Here is a 26,888-nt window from a genome sequence, read left to right on the forward strand (position 1 = left end):
AACAGTGTCCAAGGCTGCAGAGAGGTCAAGGAGAATGAGGATTGAGAAAATACCTTGGAATTTGGCAACTAATTGAAATTGGCAACTAAGAGATGAAAGAATGAAGCATTTATCATTGGAAACTTTGCAGAGAGCGATTTCAGTGAAATGATGAGGTCAAAAGCTGGATTTAAAAGAGCCAGGTCCAAGATGGCAGATTAGAGGCAACCCAGATGAACTCTCTTAACAGTACCCTCTAAACAACTTTAAAATAATGCCTCACATCAAATTTTGGAGTGGCAAGGTGAGACGTTGTGCAGCCTAAGAAAACTTAGGAGGTCAGCAGGAGAACGTTTGACACCGGGATGGAAGCCTTGCAATAGCATGGCCATGGCAGTGACAGCTGCAATTTTGGGAGCTCTCAGCCAGACATGATGAGGGAGTTGGACAAACAGTGAGAAAGAGAGTACAGGGGATCCTTTGCTGGCACTGGTTACACCTGGTGCTGATTGGCAATGCTAATTACCCATTAGTAGTTCTGAATCACAGTTCCCGGTCAGAGAGAAGTGCTGGAGGTCAGTCACAAGGAAGTAAGTCAAAGTTCTAAGGCAAAGAGAAGGCTACTGCTGGTGGTGGCTGGGAACAAAGAGCTCTTCCTGGCCACACTCTTGCTCCCACTGACCCCTAGCAACCTGCTCATATATTCTTTTCTATAGCATTTTCCATAAAGTTCCCTGAGCGATATGTTAGTGGTTTTGTTAACACGGAGGAAGCAAAGATGCTCAATAATGAACTATATTGGAGACACAATCCACAACAGCAATACAAGCACAAGTAGGAAAACCATACAACCAACAAAAGAAACACCCCAATTATTAACATTTCCTTCCACCCTACCTCAAGGAAGGTGAAGAAAGAGTCAATGGTGGGAAAACTAGATTTCTGAACTTAACTCATTACAAGCTAGCTCAATTTCTGAACTAAGTTCAGAGGCAAAGAAATATGACTTGGGCAATTTTACACATTGGGGGTCATACAGAATGGTATGAGAGTAATTTGATTTTCTCAATTTCCCTCTTTTTGTCAAGGTGAGACTTGTCACAATTTTCCCTGACTGGTCAAGGTATGGGGAAGGGGGGTACAAACAGCTCAAACCTTAGAGTTCCGATCTTACTAAGTTTTTACATGCCCCATTAGAATCATTTACATTTGACATATGTGATCGTCCAATCTTGTTGCTTTCCCAAAATTTTCCTGACACCACCCTCAAACCTGCCTCATTATAATCAGTGAAAATGAACGTTCGTTCCTAGCTGTAAATAAATCTGTCATCGAAGCAATAGGTTAGTCCCTGTGTGGTCCCGCCCCTACATTTGGCAGAGAAGAAAACTCAGGAAGGTGGGGAGGAGGGGGAGAGGAATCTAGTTGTCTGAAGTTCTGCTACAAGCAATTTGCCAGGCCTTGAATTAGTCTCCTGGCTCCTAGCCCTGAGGGCTTCTACTCTATATATTTACAGAAGTATATTTGCCATCTAATGTTAACTAATGATAATAATAATCCTACCTATTTATGTCGCACCTGCTATGTGCCAGACACTGTGCTAAGCGCTTAATAGATATTATCTCATTCGATCCCCACAACCACCCTGGAAGGTAGGTGCTAACGGGAATAATAACTCCCATTTTACAGATGGAGAAACTAAGGCAAACAGGGGTTAAGTGACTTGACCTACAGCAAATAGGTTTCAAAGGCCAAATTTGAACTCAGATCTTCCTGACTCTAGGCCCAGTAGTGTCTCCACTGCGCCACTCCTAACTGCCCTTAGGCACACCAGATGGCCCATTCATTAAGAGAGTTATTCTCCATATATAGAAACTCTGGTCTTCGACCTTTTCAGCAGCAGGGCAGTTGCTCTGCAACTTGTATATGAAGATGATGCTGAGAGCAGTTTGCCATTTGAGGAGCGCATTTGACACGTTACCTCATCTGAGCTTCACAAAATCCCTGGGAGGTGGGCACTATGGGCTATTATTATCTTATGGGTGAGTGTCAGATTCTCAGAGGGGAAGTGACTGCCAATAGTCATGCCGCTATTAGGATCAGAGAGGAGGCTGTAACCTAAGTCACAAAACCAGAGATTGCAAGCTGGAAGGAACCTCTGAAGCCAGTGAGGTCAACCCCCTTGTTTTCTGGGAGAGGTAAGGTTGTTCGCCCAGGGTCACCTGGGTAACGGGAGGCAAAGCTGAAATTTGAACCCAGTCCCCCATTGGTCTCCAAATTCACCATGCTCTGCACTGGACCATGATGGGGGTACATCACTCATGGCCCTCTACTGCTCCAGGACTCTCAAGAAGATGGCCATTTTGTCAAAAAAGATTCTAGAGCACCAAGAGAAGCCCAGATCTAGTCAGTTCTACGTACCATTCAGGGAGTCCTTGGGAACAGCCATGCTTCCTTCACAACATTCACAGCCATCCTCTTAGGAAGCAGCCCCTGTGGAGTTGCAGCCTGGTCATTGCTTCCGATGGGTGTTATAGACACAGTTACTGAAGACCCAGAAAGGAAAACTCTTGGCCCTATCAAATGATTCAATATCAGAAACTGATGTCATTTTATCAGTGGAAATAACATTAAAGAGAAGACTTGGTCATCTGCTTAGCCACTGCTCCCTAAGGCTTTTCCAGCTGAAACCTTCCCCATTAGATTGTGAGCTCCTAGAGAACAGGGACTGGCTAACTTCTATTTGTATCCCCAGCAGTTAAGTGCAGTGTCATGCACATAGTAGGTACTTAATCAATACTTTTCTTTCTTTTCATCATTCATTTAAGTCAGAGCCTTCCCAGCAGTGAGCTATCACAAAATCCAGGAATTTCTGAGTTAGAAAGGCCAATTGACCTGGATAGGAATCCCTTGGTCACTCTTGCTGGTAAAGGAGCATCTTCTCTCTGCTTGAAGGCCCAGGTGATATACAGGCCAAAATGGGGTTCAAGGACTGCCCAAAGACCATGAAAAGGGCCTCTTACAATGTGGAAAGCTTTATAAAAAAAAAACACCTAGAAATATTAAAATTAAATTGTAGAGATGTTAGTGAATGTTGCTTCCTGAGGAAAAGAATGAGAATCAGGAGGCACATGAAGCCTTCAGGGGAACTTCTGAAGGGGCCTTCTGGGGTGCTCTGAGATTCACAGCCTTGCTTCCTTATTGGATAGAAAGGAATTATTCTTTTCCTGATACACACACACACACACACACACACACACACACACACACACACACACACACACACACACACACACACACACTTCTGGTGACGTAGAAAGGATGCTGGAGACAAACTAAGAAGGCCTGAGTTTGAATGCTGCCTCTCCTGTTTACTAGCTTTGTGATCCCATACAAGTCACTTTGCCTCCCCAAGCCTCAGTTTCTTTATCGGTAAAATGGGGCTAGTTATAGCACCCACCTTGCAGAGTTGTGAGAATCATATGAGATCATGTCTAGGAGATATTCTATAAACCTCAGAGGATCGGAGAAATAGCAACTGTCATTCGATTCATCTGGGCATTTTTTTCCCTTCCTTCTCAAGTTCAAGGAATAATTTCATGTCTCAGATCCATGCCATCTGATTTTACAAAGCCATGACCCTGTCATGGTACCCCCAGGTACCTGTCCAGGAAAGCCTACAAAATGTTATCATACTTTCAGGTGCCTCAAATGGGACCAGGTGAAAAAAAGAGATGGGCATTTCATTTTTCTGTGCCCAGAGTTCTAGCTCATGGGATCCTAGATTGAGAGTTGGGAGGAAGCTTAGAAGCCATCCAAACCAAACCCTTCATTCTATGGAGTAGGAAACTGAGAGCCATGAAGGTTAATGATTTGCTCATGATCACACACCTAGAAAGTGGCAGAGTCAGCATTTGAACTCAGGTTTTCTGTATATTCTTATTTGCCTGCAAGGGAATCAGTTTGAGAAGTTTCACTCTTCCTCCCTCCCTTCCCTGCTCCATTAACATAACAACATGATCAGATAGAGGTCTTTGCCAGAAGGGGCATCTTCCATAAAAGCATATTTGGGCCCTATCCCCCTGCTGAGGGCATTTAGGGCTCTCTCCTGATTGGTCTCTAGGGCTTTGACTCACCAGACAAGTAAGAACTGGGGACTCTAGTCAGAGAAGCCACCCCTTCCCCTCAGTTTCTGAGAGAAAGCTTGGAAGTGTTTTCTCATTTTCTCTCTCTCAGGCCAGTGTCCTGCCAGGGGTGGAACGAGGGAAGAGAGAGGAGGAAAGTGATTTCTCCCTTCTCCTTCCTCCACCAAGAACAGAAAATGGCAAATTGGCAGAGAAACAATGGTTAAATGAACCTGACAAGCCTGAGAAGGTAATTGCTGGACACTCCCTCCCGCCCCCCTCCTCCTGACTTCCTTCAGATTCCTTTTTTTGGGCCCAGGTCAGAGACTGGCATTCCTGACAATGGATTTTCCATGGACATTCACAAGTTCCCATGTGCTCAAGAGTTCGCTGGCCTTCCCAGAGGCAGAAGAAGGCTTTCTGGAGAAGAGGCTCTTTCCAGAGGGTGCATACAGCTGGAGGACTAAAGCTGGGATATGATGGAACAAGAAATCTGGGCCTTACCAACCATCTTTGCTATTGTCATGAGATGCTCAGATAGTACAGGTCTGAGAAAAATGGGAAGTGCTTCGTCAATGGCCCCAAAGCGGCTCTACCTTCTGGTGGGTATGGTCAGTACTCCAGTATGCCCATGGGCTCCCGTGAGTGCTCTGAGTCTTACTGTAGTTGAGGAAATCCAGGTTTGTCCATGTAGGTGTTGAGGAAACTCAGACCATCAGTCATACCAATACTTCATTGTAAAGATTCTCCTGGGTTGTGATGAGCCTAAGAGAGAAACTGACTCTTTGGGATCAGTTTCCTAGGATCATACCCGATCTGCACAAGCCTCCAGCCATGGCTAACACACTCAAAACTCTACTCAGGAGAAATGGAAGCCCAAAAAGTTTATTTTCAAATATTGAATTTAATACAGAGAATTGAAAGACATTATAGCCTAAAATTGCTTTCTTTCTTTGGGGATCCAGAAAGACAAATTTGAACTCTGCAGTGAACTTTGAGAGATCTTCTGGGATAGCATCAGAAGTTTCTCTCATTCATAAAAATCCTGGGGAATGAGGAGACAATAGTGAGATATGAGAAGCTGTTCAAAGAGAGACAAAAGGAAGCTGAGCAAAAGAAAAAGACTGAGGGCTAGAAATAGGGGTCAGAGGTGACAAATAGGATTATTCCCCTCCCCCCCAATCTAGCATCCCTTCTCTAACATACACATGCTCGGATTGAAACACAAAGGAGATCAGCAGAAGAAATTCAACACAAGGAGAGTTATATTCAAAGATTAGAAAGACTGTCACGTGGAAGAAGGCTTAGCCTTGTCCTGCTTGGCTCCAGAAGGCAAAACCAGGAGTAAACAGGAAACTCTCCTCCCAACTGGCCATCTCAGACTAGAATGGCCTGAAGTAAACCATAACTTTTCCTAACAACTGCTTCAATGGATGGTTACTTCTAAGTGTATTCCTGGCTCGAAAGGAAGTGGCAGGAACGTATGATGAGCAGCCCTCTGGGTTCCAGCTCTTCTACTGGTATGAGCAAATGACTCTGCTTTACTTCCTCATCTGCTAGCCACTTTCCCCACCAAGAATTCTCACTCTGCCCCGAGCCGGCTGCGTGGAAAAAATGACCCGACAATCACAGATCTGAAAACTCTTCAAAAGACTCTTTTTCCCCCCTTCATTTCAATGTATTTTTTTTCTTAATAGTATTTTATTTTTTCAAGATAGTTTTCAACATTTATTTTTGTAAAATTTCGAGCTCTAAATTTTCCTCCTTCCCCCTCCCCCCTCCCCAAGACAGCAAATAATCTAAGTTATACACGTACAATCATATTAAACATAATTCCACATTAGTCATATTGTGAAAGAAGAATCAGAACAAAAGGGAAAAAACACGAGAAATAAAAGACAAAAAAAAGTCAAAATAGTCTGCTTTGATCTGCATTCAGACTTTATAGTTCTTTCAATGTGGTTAGCATTTTCCATCATGTCTTTTGGAATTGTCATGCATCACTGTATCAGAGAACACTTTCTGAGTCATATGACCAACAAGATGGAGAACTAGTTATTTTCTCTGATCCTTAGGACCTCTCAAACTTCTCCAAAAAAGGAATTATGCCCCAGAAAGAAAGCAATTTCTGTAATCTCCATGGTCTGGGACACCAGGAGCTCAAACAAGGTAAAAACTCAATGAACTAACAGCAGAGAAGGTCAACATTCCCTAATTCCTAATGCTCACTCACCCACCCTGCGTCCCAGCAGCAGGGCTGTACAAGGGGACCCATGGGCTTAATAAAAGAACTCAACTCTCCACACACTGACCCCCACTGCTCCTCCCCACTGCCTTGAAGATTCAAACTCCAAATGGTAGAAATGTGTTCAATAGCCAAGGTATAGTGTTCTATGCTGCTGAACCAGAGACCTGAAGAACAGAAGGAACCAACAGTATATGGGGGTGAGGGTGGGGGTGGTGTGGGAAGAGAGTGAGGAATGTGCAGAAATCTAGAGGCTTGAGGGAAAGAGCCCAGCATCCAGCTGGGGCTAGCTCTGCCCTATAAAACACTTGGGGCAGAAACCAAGGCTGGTGAACCATGAAGGACTTGCTAGCATTAAAGTCCTGAAAGAGCAGCAGGGGGAAAGACTGAGATATTTGAACATCTGGTCCCCAGAGAGTCAAAGTTAGTGTAGGAAGAAAGACCTGGGTAGGGGACCCACCTGTGATGAGGTGAAGGCTGTTTTGTGTGGCTCAAAGGGAGGCAGACTAGACATCTTCTGCCTCTTCTCCCTCCACCCTTCCCCAAGGGAGACTTCCATTCCTGCCAGGAGGGGAAGCCAGAGGTTGGAGCCAGAGGCCACTCTGTTCTCCCCAGAGAGAGGAGGTACCAGGCTAGAAACTTATCTATCTGCTCCCTTTATATATTGTTTATATACCGGATATGATTGAGTTCCATCTAACTTCTGGTCCTTTTGTCATTTCTGGGGGAAAGGGGACTTTAAGTTCTATATCCAAGGCTTGATCCTTGTCCCACCAAATATCAATTCCACAATGAACACACATAGAGAATAACAAACAAACCCATTTATCTAAATTATAGCAAAACAGAAATCAGAGAAATATACATAGGAGGTTATATAATGGATAATACAGAGTGAAGGAGCTCTCCTATCCAATCCAGCCAAGAGAGAGGGTGTTGGATCTCAGGCAAGAGGAAACTCCCTGCCAGTCTCTAGTGTAGCATGCTGTGAATAGGAACATGATGGAGGCTGCTTACTCCTCTCAAGTTTTTCTTATTCTCCCTTCAACAACCTGAAGGGAAGTTGACCTCATTGTCTTTTCTCTCCAACCTGAAAACCAGAAAAGCCTGAAGTGACTTGAAGTTTGAAAAGTCCTAAAGAAAACTGGTGCTCCAAGAGTCCCAAAAGGGACTGGCCTTGAAGAGTCCCTAAGGGGGACTCTGAAGGGACTCTCCCTTGGAGAATCCTGAAAGGAACTGTTGAAGGCTGGAACTCTCTGGCCTCTCACCAATTCTGCCATCCTGCAGTCACATAGGACAGGGTATTCATCTGGTGTTGTCCTTCATCTTTGAAGAGGACCAAAATGACATCACCATTGTAAAGTGAAATTTCAGTGTGTCCGACTATGGCTGATCAAACCAATATGAGCTCAGAATGCTCTACCACAGGTTGGGCACAGATAGTCCATTTGAATATTTGGGGTGGATATCCCAAATTTCCACATCCCGCATTAACTTTGTGCTGTTTCAGTTCTGCTTTGCTCAAAGAGCATAACACCTTTTCTTATGTAGGCATGCCATACTGAGCAGTCCTGTGCCGGTGTCTCCCATGTTGTACAGTCAAATCCAAAGTTCTTGAGAGTGTCTTTGTATCATTTCTTCTGGCCACCATGTGATCGCCTGCACCATGCAAGTTCTCCATAAAATAGTCTTTTTTGGCAAGCGTACATTTTACATTCGAACATGATGAGCCCATCAGAGTTGACCTCTCTGAAGCACAGTTTGAATACTTGGCAGTTCAGTTCGAGCAAGGACTTCAGTGTCTGGTACCTTATTGTGCCAGGTGATCCTCAGAATCTTCCTAAGACAGTTCAAGTGGAAGCAATTCAGTTTCCTAGCATGGTGCCGGTAGACTGTCCATATTTCACAAGTATATAACAATGAGGTCAGCACAATCGCTCTGTAGACCTTCAGTTTGGTAGTCAGTCTAATACCTCTTCTCTCCCAAACCTTTCTTCAGAGCCTCCCAAACAGCTAGCTCTGGCAATGCATGCATCAACCTCATTGTCAATGTGTACATCCCTGGAAAGTACATTACCAAGGTAAGTGGACTTATCCACAGCATTCAAATCTTCTCCATTTCTTGTAACCAATGGTTCCACATATGGATGGTGTGGTGGTGGCTGATGGAGCACCTGTGTTTTTTTGGTGTTAATTATTGGGCCAAAATTAGCACAAGCAGCAGAGAATTGATCCATACTTTGTTGCATCTCAGTTTCAGAGGCTGCATTGAGTGCACCATCATCTGCAAACAGGAAATCATGCACCAACACTCCCTCCACTTTGGTCTTGGCTTGTAACCTTTTCAAATTGAAAAACTTACCATCAGTATGGTAGTTGACCTCAATGCCATGTTCATTCTCATTGAGAGCATTTGTCAACATGGCTGAAAACATCATGCAAAAAAGCATGCAAGCAAGCACACAGCCCTGTCTCACTCCACTGGTGACTGGGAAGGCACAAGAGCTTTGCTCATTTTCCAGCACCCGGGCAAACATGCCATCATGAAATTGACATACAATATTGATGAACTTCTCCAAGCAACCAAATTTTGACATAATTTTCCATAAGCCCTCATGACTAACAATGTCAAAGGTCTTGGTCAGATCCACAAATGTTGTGTACAGACCTCTGTTCTGCTCCTGGCATTTCTCCTGGAGTTCTTGGGCAGCAAACACCATGTTGACTGTTCCTTGGCCCTTTCTGAAACCACACTGGCTCTCAGGTATATGCCCATTTTCCAGGTGAAGGATCAGCCTATTAAGGAGGACTCTAGCAAGAATTTTGCCATCAATGACTAAAAGAGAGAACCCCCTGTAGTTGTCGCAGGGCATTCTATTCCCTTTACCCTTATAGAGATGGACAATGGAGGCATCCTTGAACTCCTGGGGGATAACCTCCTCTTGTTTCCAGGTTATATGAATCTGGAAAATTTCAGTCAGCTTTTGTATGAGCAATGGTCCCCCTACCTTGTAAATCTCAGCTGGAATAGAATCAGCACCAGGTGCTTTGCCACATGAAAGGAGCCTAATGGCCCTCAAAATCTCTCTTCAGTTGTGAGTGGGATAGGTTTAGTGAAGACTTCTCAGATTGTAGTTCTTCTCCCAGGGGTGAGGTAAGACTGAGAGGCTCAAGGTTACTATATTTTTAGAACAGAATAATTCCATATAAGGATATAAAACTGTGTAGTACATTAGGGTCTCAATGATTGGATAAAGTTTACCTAATTCTTCAATGTCTTCATTTCAAAAGGGATTGGTTAGATTTTGTGTCTAGAATGTAAGATCATATTCTCAGCTAATGAGAATAATGGTCAGTGGGGGCGGGGAGGGACTTGCGTTAGAGTCTATATAAATCACTGCCCTTTCTTTGTCTTCGGCTCTCCTACTCCAGGTGAACTGCTGTAGGATTGTCCAGATTCTCGAGAATCGAATAAATCTCTTTTCTGTCATCACTTTGAGAGCCCTCTGAGTAATTGATTTATGTAGGGACCTGAGCCATCCCACACAGTTGGAAGTTTAGGTAAGAAGGAATTGACTTCAACCTGAGGCGAACGGTCAATGGCCTCAGGATTGATTGATGATGGTCTGTTGAGAACACTATGGAAGTGTTCAGCCCATCTCTATAGGATCATGTCCTTATCACTAATCAATGTGACTCCATCAGCACTGAGTAGTTGTGATGCACCATAAGTTTTTGGTCCATAAATAGCTTCCAGGGAATCATAAAAGCACTTTGTATTATTACTATCAGTGTAAAACTGAATTTCGTCTATATCATTAAAGAAAGAGTCCCATACCAATGGACTTCGACACAGGAGTTACATGAGCAATAGGGGAAAAGAGGGAAAAGACTGAAATTACTAAACATCTCAGGGGAAAACTCAAAGACCCTGATCATAAGCAGAGAAATAAACAGGGAAAACATTAACAGCAGAAAGCAATCTGGTCTAGTAGAGTTCCAACATCTCTGAAGACAAAAGAAAAGAAACCAATATTGACCAAACAGAGCTGAGGACCTGGAGGATTCTGAAGTGCACATGAGACAGCAGCCAAATGTTCCTGAATGATCTTTAAAAAGAAATAAGAATTGTGAGAGCAGAATTGACGGCCTACACAGCAGAAATAATTGCCAGAATAGAAAAACTGGAATCCACAGTGCCGAGCCAGATCAAAGAAACAAAAGAGGATAAGTCATTAGAATGCAAATACATGGACGTGAAAGATCCTTTGGAAGGACGGATGCAAAAAGCGATAATGTTCAAAGAAAGCATGCTCTTCATACAAGCAAAAATATTGATCTCAAAGACGGCATGCAGAGACGACTTAAGAATTCTAAGCCTTCCAGAGGAACATAAGTCAAAAAACCCGAATACCATAATGCAAACAATGATACAAGAACACTGCCCAGAACTCCTGAACACAGAAAAGAGCAGTGGCAGAAGAATATATAAATAAGTAGCCTCCAGGAAAAAAACCCAAAAAACACCGAAATTGTAAACTCTAAGACTCCAGGTGGTTAAATTGAGAAACAACAAATACTTTGAACAATTTAGGGAAAAGGTCAGATATAAAGGAGAGGAAATTCTAATAACAAAGGACGAATCTCCACCCACCAGGAAATGTCGGGCGGGAATGGAGTGCTTTCTGAAAAGCAGGGGCACTAAGGATACAGCCTGAGGCGACCTAAGAGGGGAAAGTTGAACTTTTGGTAATGTCTTTAAAACATTTCTAGGAAGACCTGAAGAGATTATTTACTTCTCAACAGAAATACAAGAAAGGTAAAAAATACAGCAACCAAGGACAATGACAGGGCCACCACCAACACAATCACAGAAACTATTGAGATTTCTTTCTAAAGGTACATGAGAAAACAAGGGTGAATTGAAAAAAGACGAACTTGATTCATATGTACAAAAATATTTATAACAGTTCCTATAGAATAAATATATAATGTATGTGTTCATCCCTCGTTGCCAAAGAAGACCATGCCATCAGAGAAATAATGACATGACTTGCACTTGACTTTGTTTTGAGGGAGGGAGGGCTGTGCAGGTCACCAGCCTCACTTCTCCAGAGCCATCTGAATCCAGTGACCAGATATTCATCAGGATGACTGGAGATGACCCAGGATGAGGCAATTGGGGTTAAGTGACTTGCCCAAGGTCATACAGCTAGTGAGTGTCAAGTGTCTGAGGTGAGATTTGAACTCAGGTCCTCCTGACTCCTGCACTGGTGCTCTATCCACTGCACCACCTAGCTGCCGCAGATATAATATGTATCTATATATATAATATAATAGATAATAGATAAATATTATATATTTTAATAGATATATTAATTATCTATCAATATAATTATTATATTATATTATATAATTATCATATACTATTAATATCATCGATTTATTAATAAATATAAATTTTAAATAGATAAATAAATGTTATAATATATAATTATATGTTATATAATTATACAAATATAATATTATGTAATATATTAATGACTTTATAACATAATCATTTCCCATCCCCCCTTCTAACTGGACCTTCTGTTGTGACAAAACCAACTAAGCAAAAATATCCATTACAGAGATTTTTGTCTGGTCATGTAGACAATAATTCAATCCTAGTAATTGCCTACCTTTCTGATATGAAGGAGGAGGTATATAATTATATAATATTTACATAATGTATTATATAATATAATTATCTATTACATAATAGATAAATAAACGTCATAAAATACAACATTTCTTCTATAATATATCTTTTCATAGTAGCCCCAAAATGGAAACTGTCATTGCCAGGTAGGGTGGCCCTGGGCCCTGTGCTGACAGAAGGGAGTTCAGAAGCCAGCAGCAGAAGCATGGTTCAGAGCTCAGCAATAGAGCCTACTATCAGTTTCAACATCTAGCCTGGCCTGAAGAGGAATAGCCAGGGCAGGAACTCCAGCCCCAAAGGGAGGCTACAATCATGCCCCTTTGAACCAGCAGAGCTTCTCAGCTGGCTGCTAGGGGCTGAAGCCAGCAGCAGTCACTCAGAGCAGGAGCAGGTCAGGAACTTGGAGAAGTCAGACCAGCTGGGCAATTGCCCCTGGTAGCCCTGCGTCAGACCACTATGAGAACACTGAAAGCTTGCAGGTCCTCAATCTGAGCTGGTCCTAACATCCTGAAATGACACAGCACTTAATACCGGAAGAAAGCTACAACAGGACCAGCCTAGATCTAGCCTCCAGAAGTACCCAGAACCTAGCCCTAACATCAAGTCCAAGTCAGGAAGTAGGTTGGAAGACTGCACAAACAAGCAAACAACAACATTATAAAAAGCTATTAAGTTGACAAGGACATTCAAGATACAAACCCAGAAAAACAAAATGACTCCAAAACATCTACAAACAAAGCCGGAGGGGGAGAAAACCACAGCTAGGGCACCAATTCTTCTAGAACTCCTAGAAAAGATGAAGCGAGAGTTAAAAAGAGGTGTGTATATGTCTACATACACACATATGTACACACACACACACACACACACACACACACATACAACTGAGGGGGAAAATGGAGGAAAAAAAAAAGATAGCTATGAGAGAAAGAATTGGAAAAGGAATTAACAGTTTGGCATAAGAAGTATAAAACTTTGCCCAAGCAACAAATTTCCTCAAAATTTGAATGGATCACATAGAAGTCCATAAAAACAAATTCAAAAGACTGAAAAAAATAGAAGAAAATGTAAGGTAGCTATCTCATAAGGAAACATACCTCCTCCTTCATATCAGAGAAGTAGGAAATTACTAGGACTGAATTATTGTCTACATGACCAGACAAAAATCTCTGTAATGGATATTTTTGCTTAGTTGGTTTTGTCACAACAGAAGGTCCAGTTAGAGGGTGGGATGGGAAATGATTGTGTTATAAAGTCATTAATAATATATTTTTTATTTTTCAATCAACAAAACCCTCCTCATCCTCCTACTTCAACTGCCCCCCCCACCCCCATTAAGAACAAAAAAAATTACAAACATGTATAGTCAAACAAAACAAATCTCCATGTTGACTGTATCCAAAAAATGTTTGTTTCATTCCGTACTTTGAGTCCCTCACTTCTCTAACAGGAGGTGGGTAGTATGTTTCATCATTGAAACTATACCTATTGAATCATGGTAGGTCATTATAATGATCAGAGGTTCTAATTCTTTCACAGTTGTTGTCTTGTTGTTCTGGTTCTACTCACTTCACTTTGCATCAGTTCAAATGTGCCCCTTCTTAGTGTTTTTTTTTTTCTGAAACCATTCCCTTCCTCCCATCTCCCAACTCCCAAGGTATTCTTCCTCTTTCTTTCCATTCTTAAGATAATCAGACATAACAGACCTTAAGACATAACAGAACCTCCCAGGTATGGCCTAACTCTACTTTCTCTATGACCCCTGATGATAATAGGCTCAGAGGGGACACATGGATCATCATCTCCCTATACTGAAATATAAACAGTTTATCATTGTTTAGTCCCTTACTGCTGTTCATTTATGTTTACCTTTTTATGTTTCTCTCAATTCCTGTATTTGAACTTCAAAGTTTCTCTGTAGCGCTAGTCTTTTCATCAGAGATGCTTGGAAGTCTTCTATATCTTTAAAAATCCATTCTGCTCCCCATCCCCCACCCCCTTCAGGGGAATACTCAGTTTTTATATTCAAGTTTTGCTGGGTAAGTTATCCTTTTTTTTTTTTTAATCCTGCATCTCTCTAAGCTTCTCTTGCACTTTACTTTTGATGGTGTTAAATGCTATCTTCTTAAAGACTATCTTGTTGGTGAACGCTGTGTTCTTGTTTTTTGGTTAGCAGCTTCTGAATTTCCCCACCATTTAGGACAGTAGGGTATGTTCAGGGAAGGCTAGCACCTGTGGGGTGAACCTTGCTGAGGCTTTTTCAGGGCTGCTTTCCACCTTTGGTGTCCACTTGATTCACTCAACTCTCAGCAGTGGTTTCAAGAAGCTGTAGCATGGGCAGAGGCCACACGCCGAGAAACCATTTTGGCAGATGGGCTAAACCAGGTTGAGGGTAGCTGAGGGGTCTCAAACTCTTCAGTGAGTTAGCGGGGTGTCTACCCTAAGCATATGAAGACTTCCCCTGGTTGAATGGACAAATGAGAACAATTTATTCCAATGGCCATGAAGGCTGTAGAAGCAGGTGCTGTGGAGAGCTTAGAACTTGGTTAGATATCAGACACCAAGGTTACCCACTGCATCCTGGACCATCACCAGTCATCTTGACTTTTGTCTTGCCACTGGGCTCTGATGACTCTGGAGAAGAGAGTGAGGCTAATGACTCTAGGCAACTCTGCCTCATTTAAATCCAATCTGTGGATGAGTCACCCATGCTACTTTACCATTTTTACTTACCTCAGAGTCCTGTCACAACAGGTAAGTGATGCAGCAGGTGTGGATACACTGAAACTGTAGTCACAACCCTGCACACAGGCAACCCATGCCGTAGGGTCATCTTGTCATCTGCCTGAAGCAGTAGTGGGATTAGGCAGCCCCCTGGTGTCTGAGAAGCCTTTTTTAAAGTGTGATCACTGCTGAGTTCTCTCACAAGAGCTGTTAGTCTCTCAGGTCAGCCGAATTTCACATTGTCCATCATTGTGCACATATTCCATGTCCCGATGGTGAGTGGAATCATCTTTGCAATAGTTTTTGTACATTATTTTGTATTTTGAACGCAGGGTGGGATCCGAAGCAGACAATTTTTATGGCATCTTTTCTAACCCCTTCCTTACAACCAGGAGGTGAGCAATAACTCAAAAAGTCACTAAACTATGCTTAATTTTGGACCTAGTAAAACTACTATTAGGCATATACCCCAAAGGGGTCAAAGACAGAGGAAATGAACCCCAAATGTACAAAAATATTGATCACAGCACTTTTTGTGATAGCAAGGAGCAACCATCAATTGGAGAATGGCTGAACAAATTGTGATATATACATATAGTCAGATATCACTGCACTATAAGAAATGACAAAAGTGATGATTTCAGAGAATGTTGGGAGACATACACTGAGGCAAAGAAAAGTGAACAGAACCAGGAGAATAATTTTTACACTGAAGACAATGCTGATAAGAACTTAGAAACTGATCGATTCAGTGACAAATCTCATCTCCAGAAAACTGAAGGTGCAGCAACTTCCTGACTTGAGAGGACGGCCTCAAAGAGACACACTTTGAGAACACAGCCTCTGGTGCATTTCTTTTGCTTCACTCTATGGTTTTTTCCCCTCTTTTCTCTCTGTTTTTAATTGGTAGAGTCAGGGAAAGGGGAACTTAGTGATAATGTTGCCCACCCCCCAAAAAAGAGGCCTACTTTGACTTTTTTTAATGCCTAGAAGAGAATAGCAGACTGTGCAGACCAACAAGACAGGCTGGAAAGTAACATGTTGAATGTATCACACGCTTCAAAAACCAAAGCAGTAAGTGAGATGAGATGGAGAGTTATGGCTTCATGGAGAATTCTCTTTCTGTGTGCTTTTGTGTGTATGGAATTTTGATTCTGATTTTCAGGTCAGAATAAAAACAATGTATTTTATAAACGAGCAGTTCCTCCACTCTCCAGCCCCTCCAAGCCATAAGCAGTGACTTCAGTGGATGTAAAGAATTCAGCTTGTGACCAATCTGGTGATTGAGATGCTGCTCTGAATTTACTGAGGGAGGCTGAGATTGAGAGCCTGGACACATGTGCTCCATCCTGGAGGTGTCCCACTCAAGGCTTCCCTGATTCTAGTGGCCTGGGACCTTCTAGAGTTCAGAGGCCAGGCTCTTCCCCAGGCCAGTGGAGGATGTTTTTATTAACCTACCATACTCTGTTAAAATACAGTAGAATTCTGGGCTTGGAATCATGAGAGACCTGGATTTGAACTAAGTGACCATGTAGAAGTCACATAATCTCCCCTGAGTCTGAAAAATTGGAATGATAATAACACCAGTAGAGCCAACTTCATAAGATTCATCAACGAACTGGAAGGGATTTTGGCAGTCAGCTAGTCCAACAGACCTGGAGAGATGAAGCAATTTGACCAAGGTTACCCAAGTAACTAAGTGGCAAAACTGGGATTTGAACCAAGATTTTCTGATTTCAGATACAAGATCCTTTTTCTTTGTTCCCTAAATTTTCTTTCTTTTTTAAAATTATAAGGGGCCATAGTAGGGAGTAAATTGGATGTCTGTAACTTGTGGGGCCTTCTCCCAGCATTAACACATCAACAAATATACTTCTGTATGCAGAGAAAAAGAATTACAGATGAACCATTAATGGGCCATATAAGGGGTAGAGTTGGTGAGAGCTTGAGAGAGGCAGAGATCCTCCTTCCTGGGCTTTCAGCTTTGAAAGAGGAGACATGCAGCTGTATATTCTCCTTAGAGATAGGTCCTTAAGTAGAGAGAAAGGAAGTTTCAGGAAGAAACTGATATGCAGAGGAGCTGGCACTTCCAATCTGTCCCTATTCTTGACTTCCTACGCTAAACTCTAACCCTTGGGTGAGATCTGGGACTCTCTCTTGAGTTGAGACCTATCTATTCCACTGGGAGAGCTCATTCACTCTGTATGGTATATTGTCATCTGTACACCTTCTCTTGATGGAATCCTAATAAAACTGCCACGGGCCCCAACATTCTAACTTCTTTATGAGCCCCACTGAACAGCAGGTATGTCCTGATTTAACCACACAATCTGGCTTTAACCATACCATGGGCCCCCCAACTTGATACAGCTACTGCCTCTAGCTAGCCTCTGCCCCCAGATCCAATTCACATATTTGAACAGCTGTGTCCTTGCACTCAGTCACACTCACATCATCCATTTAGCCCAAGACAGGACCATAATACCTAATTATCCATCTTGACTGGAAAGGACCACAATATCTAGCCAATCAGAAAGTAGCAGGGTCAGGATGTTTGACCACTGAACCATAGAAGGGACCCCTCCTCCATCACCTAACTCCTTAACAAACCCCTCCTGCCTTTTGTAGTATTCATGATTTCTGTTATGTAATTGTATCTTTATCCTAGAAAAATTCATCTTGCTTTCTCTGAAGCTGCTGGTTCCTCTTGGAATTTAGCCTGCTTCATGAGAGGTGTCAATCTCAACATATGCCTACACCTGAATTAGGGGTGGTCTAACTCTGAATTCTTTGAGATGATTCCACCATAACACACTGTGAAACTGCAACAGTTTTGAGGTTCCCAGGGTAGGCAGAGTCTCTGACACCCTCCACATCGCAACACTCTGATTTCTATTTGCTGTCTGATAAACGAATTGATTTGCTATTCACTATATGTATTCTTTGTGGAACTAGCATTTGGTGGAAAGGGAATTGAGCCTTGGATATATACTCTGGAGCATTCCTCCATTGAGGAGTATTGATAAGGAGTGCAGCTTGAACCTCAAAAACCATTTCCCTTGGGGGAAGGATAGATATCATTCATACCTTGTATGCCCTCTCTCTAAGAACAGAGTGGTCAGCCTCTGGCCCCAGTCTCCTGTTCCCCTCCTGGCGGGAACCAAAGTCTCCCTTGGATCAGGGTAGGCAGAAGAGACTGTAGGGATATCTATTCATGCCTCCCTGTGAGCCACATCTAGGCAGACGCATGAAGATGCACATAATGTATGGGCAACACAAACACATGTATGGTCATCCTATTTCTAGGAAAGGGTAATAGAGATGGCCTTTAATAAATAAAGAACACATCTGTAGTAGAGCTAAAAAAGCTGCCTCCAACACAGGAGGTCACACAGAAAAGTGGGCTTTGCAAAAAAAGATGAATGTGTGAGTAAGAGCACAGAAAGATATCTGGAAAAGTCAATCACAAGGCTGAGGGTTGACCCTCAGCTTCTTTAAGCTAAGGAGCTCAAAGTATTTATTGTACTAGTTGTAGTAAACTGACCCTGCTAATGCCACTAAGTGATGAGGGTATTTTAGTCACATTGAAGTCCTTTGCTTTTCGCCAAGTTAGAAGGAAGAGATGACTACAGGAAGCTGCTGAACTGGAGATGGAGGTTGGATCCTAAGCCTTCTGCATTAGTTCTCAAAAGTGAAGTTAAGTCACAAGAGAGCTCAGTGAAAGGGAGGGAGTAAATTGGATGTCTGTACCTTTTGGGGAGGTCCAGAGGAAATGCAGACTTATGGCAGGAACATATTTCTCCTAATACTTCCAGACTGCTCATCTTACCATTCTTATATTCAGACATGCCAAGAGTCAGATGGGCCTCCTGGCTAGAGGAGTGGCTTTGGAGTCAGGAAGGCCTAGGTCCCAGTGCTGCTCCTGACACATCTGGACTATATATAGGGCCCTAGCGCATTTCACCTTCCAGTGCCCCAGGCAACTTGGAGGTGCTAGGCTAGTGCTGACCTGCCCGGGTGGAAAAAGTTTCCTTAAAGGGGTGATTGCCTCCTTGTGAATATATTTATTCACAAGTTCATAAATGGTTTATAAATCTCCCGGGGCACCCAGAACTGACTGGGTCAGATGTTCTTGACCAGAGCGGATGACAATGGGACTATGCCCATGTTCTGGACCCTACTACATCTCTCTGAATGCAGTTGCCTGAGATTATGTTAGCTGCCCATGCAGCTGCACCAGCACACTGGTGACTCTTAGTCATGAAAACCTCTAGATCTTTCTTTTTCCTTCAGATAAACAGCTCTCCAGCTTCAAGTGCCCCAGCTCGTATCGTGGCTGATTTTTAAAAATCTAAGTGCCAGATTTATGTTTATTCCTATTATATTTCATCTTGTGAGGTATGGCTTATTTTGTCACCCTCTCTTGATTAACAACCTCTCTGCCTTCAAAACTGTCTCAGAGAAAATTGTCAAGGAGACATATAGCCAATAGGTTCCAACTCCAAGAACGGGATACTGACTTTCTGGTGAGAAGAGCTCCCATGGGTACTAGCGATAGCCATGTCATTGGCACAATGGCTCTTTATGGCTGGCTCAGGCTGCCTGTTTTTCACAGCCCCCTCCCTTCTCTCCCCTCCTGGTTAGAGCCCCTTTGGATGGGAGGTATTTCCCCTCTGCCCTTCCATTCCTAGCTCTTGTATCATCTTCTTCACGCTCGCAGGGCACCACACCACACCACACCTCCTCCCCGCCACTCCACCTTCTCCTAATGACTCACTCTGTCAAAGAGATATAGAAACCAGGGCCTTACGTGACACAGAAGAGAAAGGAAATAAGTGCAGAGGAAATCGCAAAAGCATAAATAGCCGCCCGTGGAATGGACTCCATCATCTTGGTCCAGAGGTCGATCAGAAAGGAGATGGGCCAGGAACTTGTCCAATTGCCTGCAAGGAACAGAGACACCCTCATTGTGAGGAAGCAGAGACGAGGCTGGCTGACCCCAGGAAATGGGAGCAAGGATTGAGCCTTGACTGTGGGGTGGGATCAAGGGAGAGAGAAAAGCTACTTGACCTATATTTGGTTTTATGGGTGTTTTGTGTTGCCCAGTCTCTAGCCCAGTGTCTAGTACATGATGCCCAACTGAATTAAATTGGTTTGTTTGAAATCTTTAAAAAATGAGTGTAGGGGTGGGCCTGGGAGGGGGCCTGCACCCAACAGTACCAGATCATTGGTTTTATACAGGTCTGATGAGGGGTTAGAGGTAGAAAGCTACTTTTCCCACAGATACCCTGCTCTTGGCCTTCTCTGGAGCCTTCCAGCATGCCTTCCTTCTTCAGGAAACTCATCAGGAAATTTCCTTGTGCTTCAGGGTTGAATGTGCCTGGTCCTCACATCTCCTCAACCCGCTTTGATTGGCCCTTCTGACTGGACAGCAGGTCCAGGGGCTCCTGGGATTCCATTTAAGGAGAGGGTCCAGCACCATCTCTGCACCCTCTACTTCCTCCCCTTTCAGCCAATCCTCCCTTCCTATCAGCTTTCTTGTGTGTGTTGACTCCCTAAGTTTCCAGAGGACAAGAACTGTCTTTGTTTGTATTTGCATGCACATTGTCTGGAGCATAGAAGGCACTTAAGGAATGTTTATTGACTATTGAGATCCTGGTTTCCCAATCAGTCCAATACTGGTCTCTGGGATATCCCCAGACCCCAGCTGAGCAGGACCTCAGCTGAGGATGGTACAAGAGAACAAGGTAAGAGCAGACCAAGTCCTTGCCTCAGGGAGTTTCTAGTATAGGAGGAGGTTTGGACACATTCCTAAGAAGAAATGGCAGTCATCTATGAACCATAAGAGGGAGATGCCTCAAATGGATGGTTAGAGGCAATAAGGGGGTTCGTTAGTGGGGGGAGTAGCAGATAGAAGGGGAGGGATTAGAAGACATGGTATTGTAGAATGGTATCATAGAATGCCGTGATAAAGCTGGAAGAGAGAGACAGAGAGAAATAAAGAGAGAGGCAGTGAGAAAGAGGGAGAGACAGAGAAAGAAAGAGACAGAGATGGAGAAAGATAAAGACAAAGAGAGACAGAAACATTAAGACAGAGACAGAAAGATGGAGACGCAGAGAAAGGGAGAGAGGCAAAGAGAGAGACAGAGAGAGGTAGAGATAGAAAGACAAAAGATACAGATAGAGATACACAGATAGAGTCAGAGAAACAGGCAGAGATTGAGAGATAGAAACAGGGATCAAGAAATAGAAAGTGAAAGAATTAGAGAGATAGAGAGACAGAGGGAAGCAGAGGGAGAGAGAGAGAAAGAGAAAGACAGTGATAGAGAGAGATGGAGAGAGTGAGAAGGAGGATGAAGGAGAGAAAGATAGAGAAACAGAGACAGAGAGAGGGAGAGAAGTAGGAAGAAAGAGGGAGAGAGGTAGACAGAGATAGAGAGAAACAAAGAGACTAAGAGAGATAGAGATTGAAGAGACAGAGAGAAACTAAGAGATACTGATAGAGACACAGAGATGCAGAGAGATAAAGAGTCAGAGAGACAGAGAGATTGAGAGATAGAAACTGAAAGAATCAGAGATATAGAGAGACAGAGGGAAACAGAGGGAAAGAGAGAAAGAAAGAGAAACAGACAGTGATAGAGACAGAGATGGAGAGAGTGAGGAGGATGGAGAGAAAGATAGAGAAACAGAGAGAGGGAGAGAAGCAGGAACAAAGAGGGAGAGAGGTAGAGAAAGACAGACAGAAACAAAGAGATATCAATAGAGGCACAGAGATGCAGAGTGATAGAATCAGAGACAGAAACAGAGACACAAAGACAGAGCTACAGAGAAAGACAGAGACAGAGACACAGAGAGACTGAGAGATTGAAACAGAGACAGAGAGAGAAAGAGAGACAGACTGAGAGACAGAAACAGAAAGACAGTGATGGAGAGAGTGAGAAGGAGGATGAGGGAGAGAAAGATGGAGAAACAGAAGAGAGAGGGAGAGAGGTAGGAAGAAAGAGGGAGAGGAAAGACAGAACCACACACACACACACACACACACACACACACACACACACAGCACAGAGTGAGTTGAAGAAGGGATGATACCTAAAAATATAAAATTGAAGGGTGAGAGAGGAATATATTGGGATGAGTAAAGGAGAAATGGAATGGGGCAGGTTATCTCTCATAAAGGAAGCAAGAAAAAGCTTTTTCTGTGGAGAAGAAAAGGGAGGAGGTGAGAGAGAAAAGAGGAAGCTTACTCTCTTCACATTCAGCTTAAGGAGGGAATGACATGTTCACTCAGGTATGAAAGTATATCTTGTACTACAGAAGGGTAGGGGAGCAGGGTGGGGGGATGATGGAAGGGAGGGCAAATGGGAGAAGGGAGTAATTAGAAGTAATCACTTTAGGGGAGGGTCAAAGTCAAAAGAGAAAATAAGAAGAAATGGGGGACAGGATAGGATGGAGGGAAATATAGTTATTCCTACACAACATGACTATTATGGAAGTCTTTTGCGAAACTACACATACATAACCTGTATTGAATTGCTTGCCTTCTCAGTGGGGATGGGTGGCGAGGGAGGAAGGGAGGGGAGTTGGAATCCAAAGTATTAGGAGTGAATGTTGAGAATTGTTGTTACATGTAACTGGGAAATAAGAAATACAGGTAACGGGGTATAGAAATCTATCTTGCTCTACAAGAAAAGAGAAAAGAAAGGGATAAGGGAAGGGAAGGATGTTAGAAGGGAGGGCAGATTGGGGAAAGGGGTAATCAGAATGCACAGTGTTATGGAGTGGGGGGAGAGATGGGGAGAAAATTTGGAACTCAAAATCTTGTGGAAATGAAAGTTGAAAACTAAAAATAAATAAATGAATGAATAAATGAATAAATAAATAAATGACAATTTTAAAAAAAATGAGAGAACCTGTGACTCTTATCACGGCAAGTTGCAAAAATGTGGCAACTACAGGATACCCAGCAGAAACGACCTAGCTAGAAAGAATTCTAATAATATATCAGAAACTTCAAACTGAGACTCTCAGACCCTTCGTGTTCAGTTCATTTTTTGTTGCAGCAGCTTCTGAAAAGATGTGACTCTGTGAGTTATTTTCAAAAGCCTTTAAAAGTCTCAAAAACCTGGCAGGTGGTGGAGTGGTGGAGAGAGTTATGGCTGCAGAATCAGGAAGACCTGGGTTCGAGGCCCACCTTTATAATTCTGGGCTCACCTCTCAGAGTCTGTTTTCCCCACCCTATCACCCATCTATAAAATGGGGGCAACGATTACCTTGCAGGCTGTCTGCGGGCCAAAGGAGATTAGCATGGTTCTTCTAGCTGGAAGTCACCAGCCTCACTTTCTCCTCTAGAGCCATCTGGGTCCAGTGGCAAGATAGAGATCAGGAAGCAGCACTTCTGAAGGGGTCACAGGGCAACAGCTGATGGGTAATCTCCCAGAGGTGGGAGAACTTGGACCTTCTGAGGGCCTCCAAACCAACCAACCCCTGCAGTGATGGGGAATATTCAAAGGGTCCCCATTCCACAGAGGGCATATGTCTCACTTTGAGGAAGTTTCTCCTAATACTGAGCAGAACCCATCTTATAGATGTGTTGCCTAGGGCCCTTCTGATACTGGAAGTCAGCTCACTGGTAGCCCCAGAAACTGGGTTCCCCAAAGTAGAACTGGAAAAGTAGGAGGCCAGAAAATGGCTGCTGGACTTCATGGAGATCTAGGGTGACACTTAGCATGGAAGCAGGTGCGCGCACGCTTGTGTGTGCCTGTGTGCCTGCGTGCACGTGCGTGTGCATGTGTGTGCCCAAGTGTGCATGCATGCATGTGTGTGTGACAGAGAGATTCAGAGCCGCCCTAGAGAAAGCTTCTCAATATTTATGGGATATGTAAACACTTTTTCCTCTGATGAAAACCTGGAGAGTATGTCATGAGATTAGAGATAAGATTGCCTGGCTTATCCCAAGGATGAGGGAGGCCATTATTTTTGAATGGCCCTTAATGCTTGAACCTGAGAGCTGAGAAAGCAGCAAGCTTCTCTCCATGTAGATCGCTCAACTTCCAAATCTTTTAGGGACAAAATGATGTCATTGTCTATAGGGTAGGCTCTGGAGTCTGGAGCTGGAAGGTCTACTTGCTAATAATCTGTGCAAAGAGAGGGAAAAGAGGTTTACCTGGCCTTCCCTTCTCCAGGGTTTCATTCAACTAGGAAAGGCCCTCAATGGCCATTTTGGGATCTCTCACCTCCCATCCTGCCTGTCCTCTTAAAAGCTTGAGACCTTCAGGAAGTTCCTGGATAACCCATCTCAGTCTGTGCAAACACCAAGCACACAGTTTGAGGAACACAGAGAAAATGAAATCAGCCTTTCTAACCAGGTCAGGGATAGAGCTCTGGGGCCTGTAGTCAGGAAGACCTGAATTCAAATCCATCCTCAGATACTTACCAGCTGTGTGACCCTGGGCAAGTCACTGAATCTGTCTGCCTCAGTTTCCTCATCTGTAAAATGGTGATAATAACAACAGCACCTACCTCCCAGTGTTGTCGTAAGGATCAAATGAGGTAAGATTTGTAAAGCGTTCGTTACAGTGCCTGGCACGTAGTAGGTACTATACAAATATTATTTTAAAAATTATTAATTATCAAATTTATTATTATTACTATGCCCTTCAAGACCACACTGACCCCACCTAAGAGCTGAGACATACATCATGACTGAACCACCCCAGTTAGGAGATCATTAATCTGAAATTCAAGAAAGCAAAAAGAGTGAACATAGTGGGGAGATAGTAGGGGCTGCTGAGGTAACTGCGCTGCCCTGAGGTCACTGTCTTGCCTAATCACACTACAGTTAGAAACTCACTCAAGATTTCTTGGCCTTCCCCATACTTCCGGTCAGTGGCAAAGACATAATACTCAGTCTTGAAAGCCAGGATCCGTCTCAGGAGAGGCTTTTGCATCATTCTCACTTTAGTATCTGTGAAAAAGCTTGATGAATACACAGCAGATTCCAGGTACAGGCAGCAGGAAATCAAGAAGGTCAGGTATAATAGCAGCAGGCAGCTCCTGAGCAGAGACCGCCCCATGTCTGTCTTCCTGACATACGCTGGGTGACATCTTAAGTTTAGCATAGGCTACTCTGTTGGTCTGAAAAGAGAAAATGATTGCAGAAGATTCCTCCTTAATTCTGTATGTCCAAATTTGTTTGTAACATCCCCAAAACATGACACATCTGATCTGGAAGAGGTCTTAGAGATCTACCCCACTCAGTTTGCAGATGGAGAAACGGAGGTTCAGGGGAGAGTGGGAGGCGTTAGTAACTAAAGTTCTATTTGTAGATTTGTGTCACATATCCATGTCAACCAGTCTTTGAGGGGAGTAATTCTCATTATCCTCAGTTTCTCTGGCTGTGTTTGTGTTTAGTTTGTTAGATCTAGATAGCATTTTAGGTTGGTCTAAAGGGTTTCCTGGATTTTGATACTGTTTGTGACACTGTATGGCACCTGTATGATTTTGAGCAAGTCATTGTCCCCTCCCATCCTCAGGCCTTAGGACTAAACTAGTTAGTCTTGAGGTCACTTCTAGAGATTGAAGCCTGGGAAGTGATTTTTCTTTCAAAGCAGCAAAGAGCTGAGTGGGCAGGTAGGTGCTGAGTGGGCACCATTTCCCATCAGACCTCCCTTTCTTCCCCTTCCCCCATGCTGGAGATGAATGGCACATACCACAGCAGTGACCTGGAATGATGAGAGCTCTCTCAAGGTAAGGTCAGACTGTAGTCTTCCTCTGTCCTCCTGTCCTCTCCAGTTCTGGCTTCAGTCTGCCCTTGAGTTTCAGGTACAGCTGGGGATGAGACCAATAGGACCCAATGGCTTCTGTGAGGTCACAGTGTTTGTTACTAAACATTCTCTTGTTGCTCTGGCAACAGAACCCAAGCAGAATTGAATCCCAGCAAGGTAAGGTTTGCCTCCCTTGACACTGTAAATGGGGAATTCATTCATTTAGTGAATTATACCCAATTCCCTCTCCTTTCAATCTCTGACCACACAGAGAAGCCAGTGTTCTCTTTTTCACCTGGGGTCCCCTTCTTACCCCCTGGTGTTCCAGCGCAGGCTGACCCAAGACCTATTGGATGTACCCTCCCTCAAACTGTTCCCCTCTTCATCTCTGCCTCACCAAATCCCCCATGACCTTCAAGGCCCACATCAAATGTCTCCTCCTCCAGGAAGCCCTACCTAACCCTTACCTGGTCAGTCAGAATATTCTTTTAATATAAGGATGGCCCAAAAGTCACCCCTGAGATGGATCCTGGCTCTGAAGACTGATGACTATGCCTTTGACACTGAGCAAAATTTTGGCCAAGTCCAAAAAATCCTGAGTGAATCTTTAATCATAGTGTCATTAAGCAGGACAGTGACCTCAGGGCAGTGCTGTTGCCTCAGAAGCCCCTACTATCTCCCCACTATGTTCATGGTTTTTGCTTTCTCGAATTTCAAATCAATAATGATCTCCTGGTTGGGCTGGTTCAGGGTCATGATGCATGTCTCAGCTCTTAGATGGGGTCATTAGGGTCCAGAAGGGGATAATCTAGTCAAAACCTCTAGTTGAGAAGAAGAAACTGAGGACCAAAGAGGGAAATAGCCTTACCCTGGGTTCCCAAGACAGTAAGTGGAAGTACTTACAGACAGAGGCAACTCTTCAAATAACGGGTTCAAAAAGAACCCTGTTAGGCACTCTGGGGTCTGGATGTGTGTGTGTAGGCCCCAGACACTGGGCCACCTTTCTTCAAGAAGTGCCCTGGGACATGTAATAGCTGCTGAAAGATCACCCTTTTTCCCCTAGGTTTGGAGTCAAGTTCTAGAGACTTGTGGGCTGCATTCCAGGATCCAGTCATGGGACAGTCTTTGACAGGATGAGGGTGTGGATCCAATTTCACACAAGAGATGCTGGGGAAGAGTCCAAAAGGAGGGCCTGGACTGGCAGAAGACCATCCCTGAGGTAGAGAAACTAAGCTGGGGCTGATTGTCCTTGTAAGCATTAAGTGATGACTTGGGGATGAAGTGTAGAGAGAAAGGTGGTAAGCTATTTCTACTGTTGCCCCAAGTCCACCCCATGCTTTCTGGCCTCT

At 43.5% G+C, this 26,888-nt stretch overlaps 1 long non-coding RNA gene across 1 annotated transcript; it reads right to left on the bottom strand.

Moving 5' to 3' along the window:
- Positions 1-4,972: 4,972 nt before the first annotated feature.
- On the bottom strand, positions 4,973-25,660 carry LOC140516412 (uncharacterized). Its single transcript, XR_011971354.1, has 4 exons — positions 25,486-25,660; positions 24,627-24,910; positions 19,584-19,716; positions 4,973-5,148 (listed from the first exon to the last, which is right to left on the bottom strand). It is a non-coding gene; the product is annotated as an uncharacterized lncRNA (long non-coding RNA).
- Between the last annotated feature and the right edge of the window lie 1,228 nt (positions 25,661-26,888).

Source organism: Notamacropus eugenii, chromosome X (assembly GCF_028372415.1).
Source record: "Notamacropus eugenii isolate mMacEug1 chromosome X, mMacEug1.pri_v2, whole genome shotgun sequence".
Classification (NCBI taxonomy): domain Eukaryota; kingdom Metazoa; phylum Chordata; class Mammalia; order Diprotodontia; family Macropodidae; genus Notamacropus; species Notamacropus eugenii.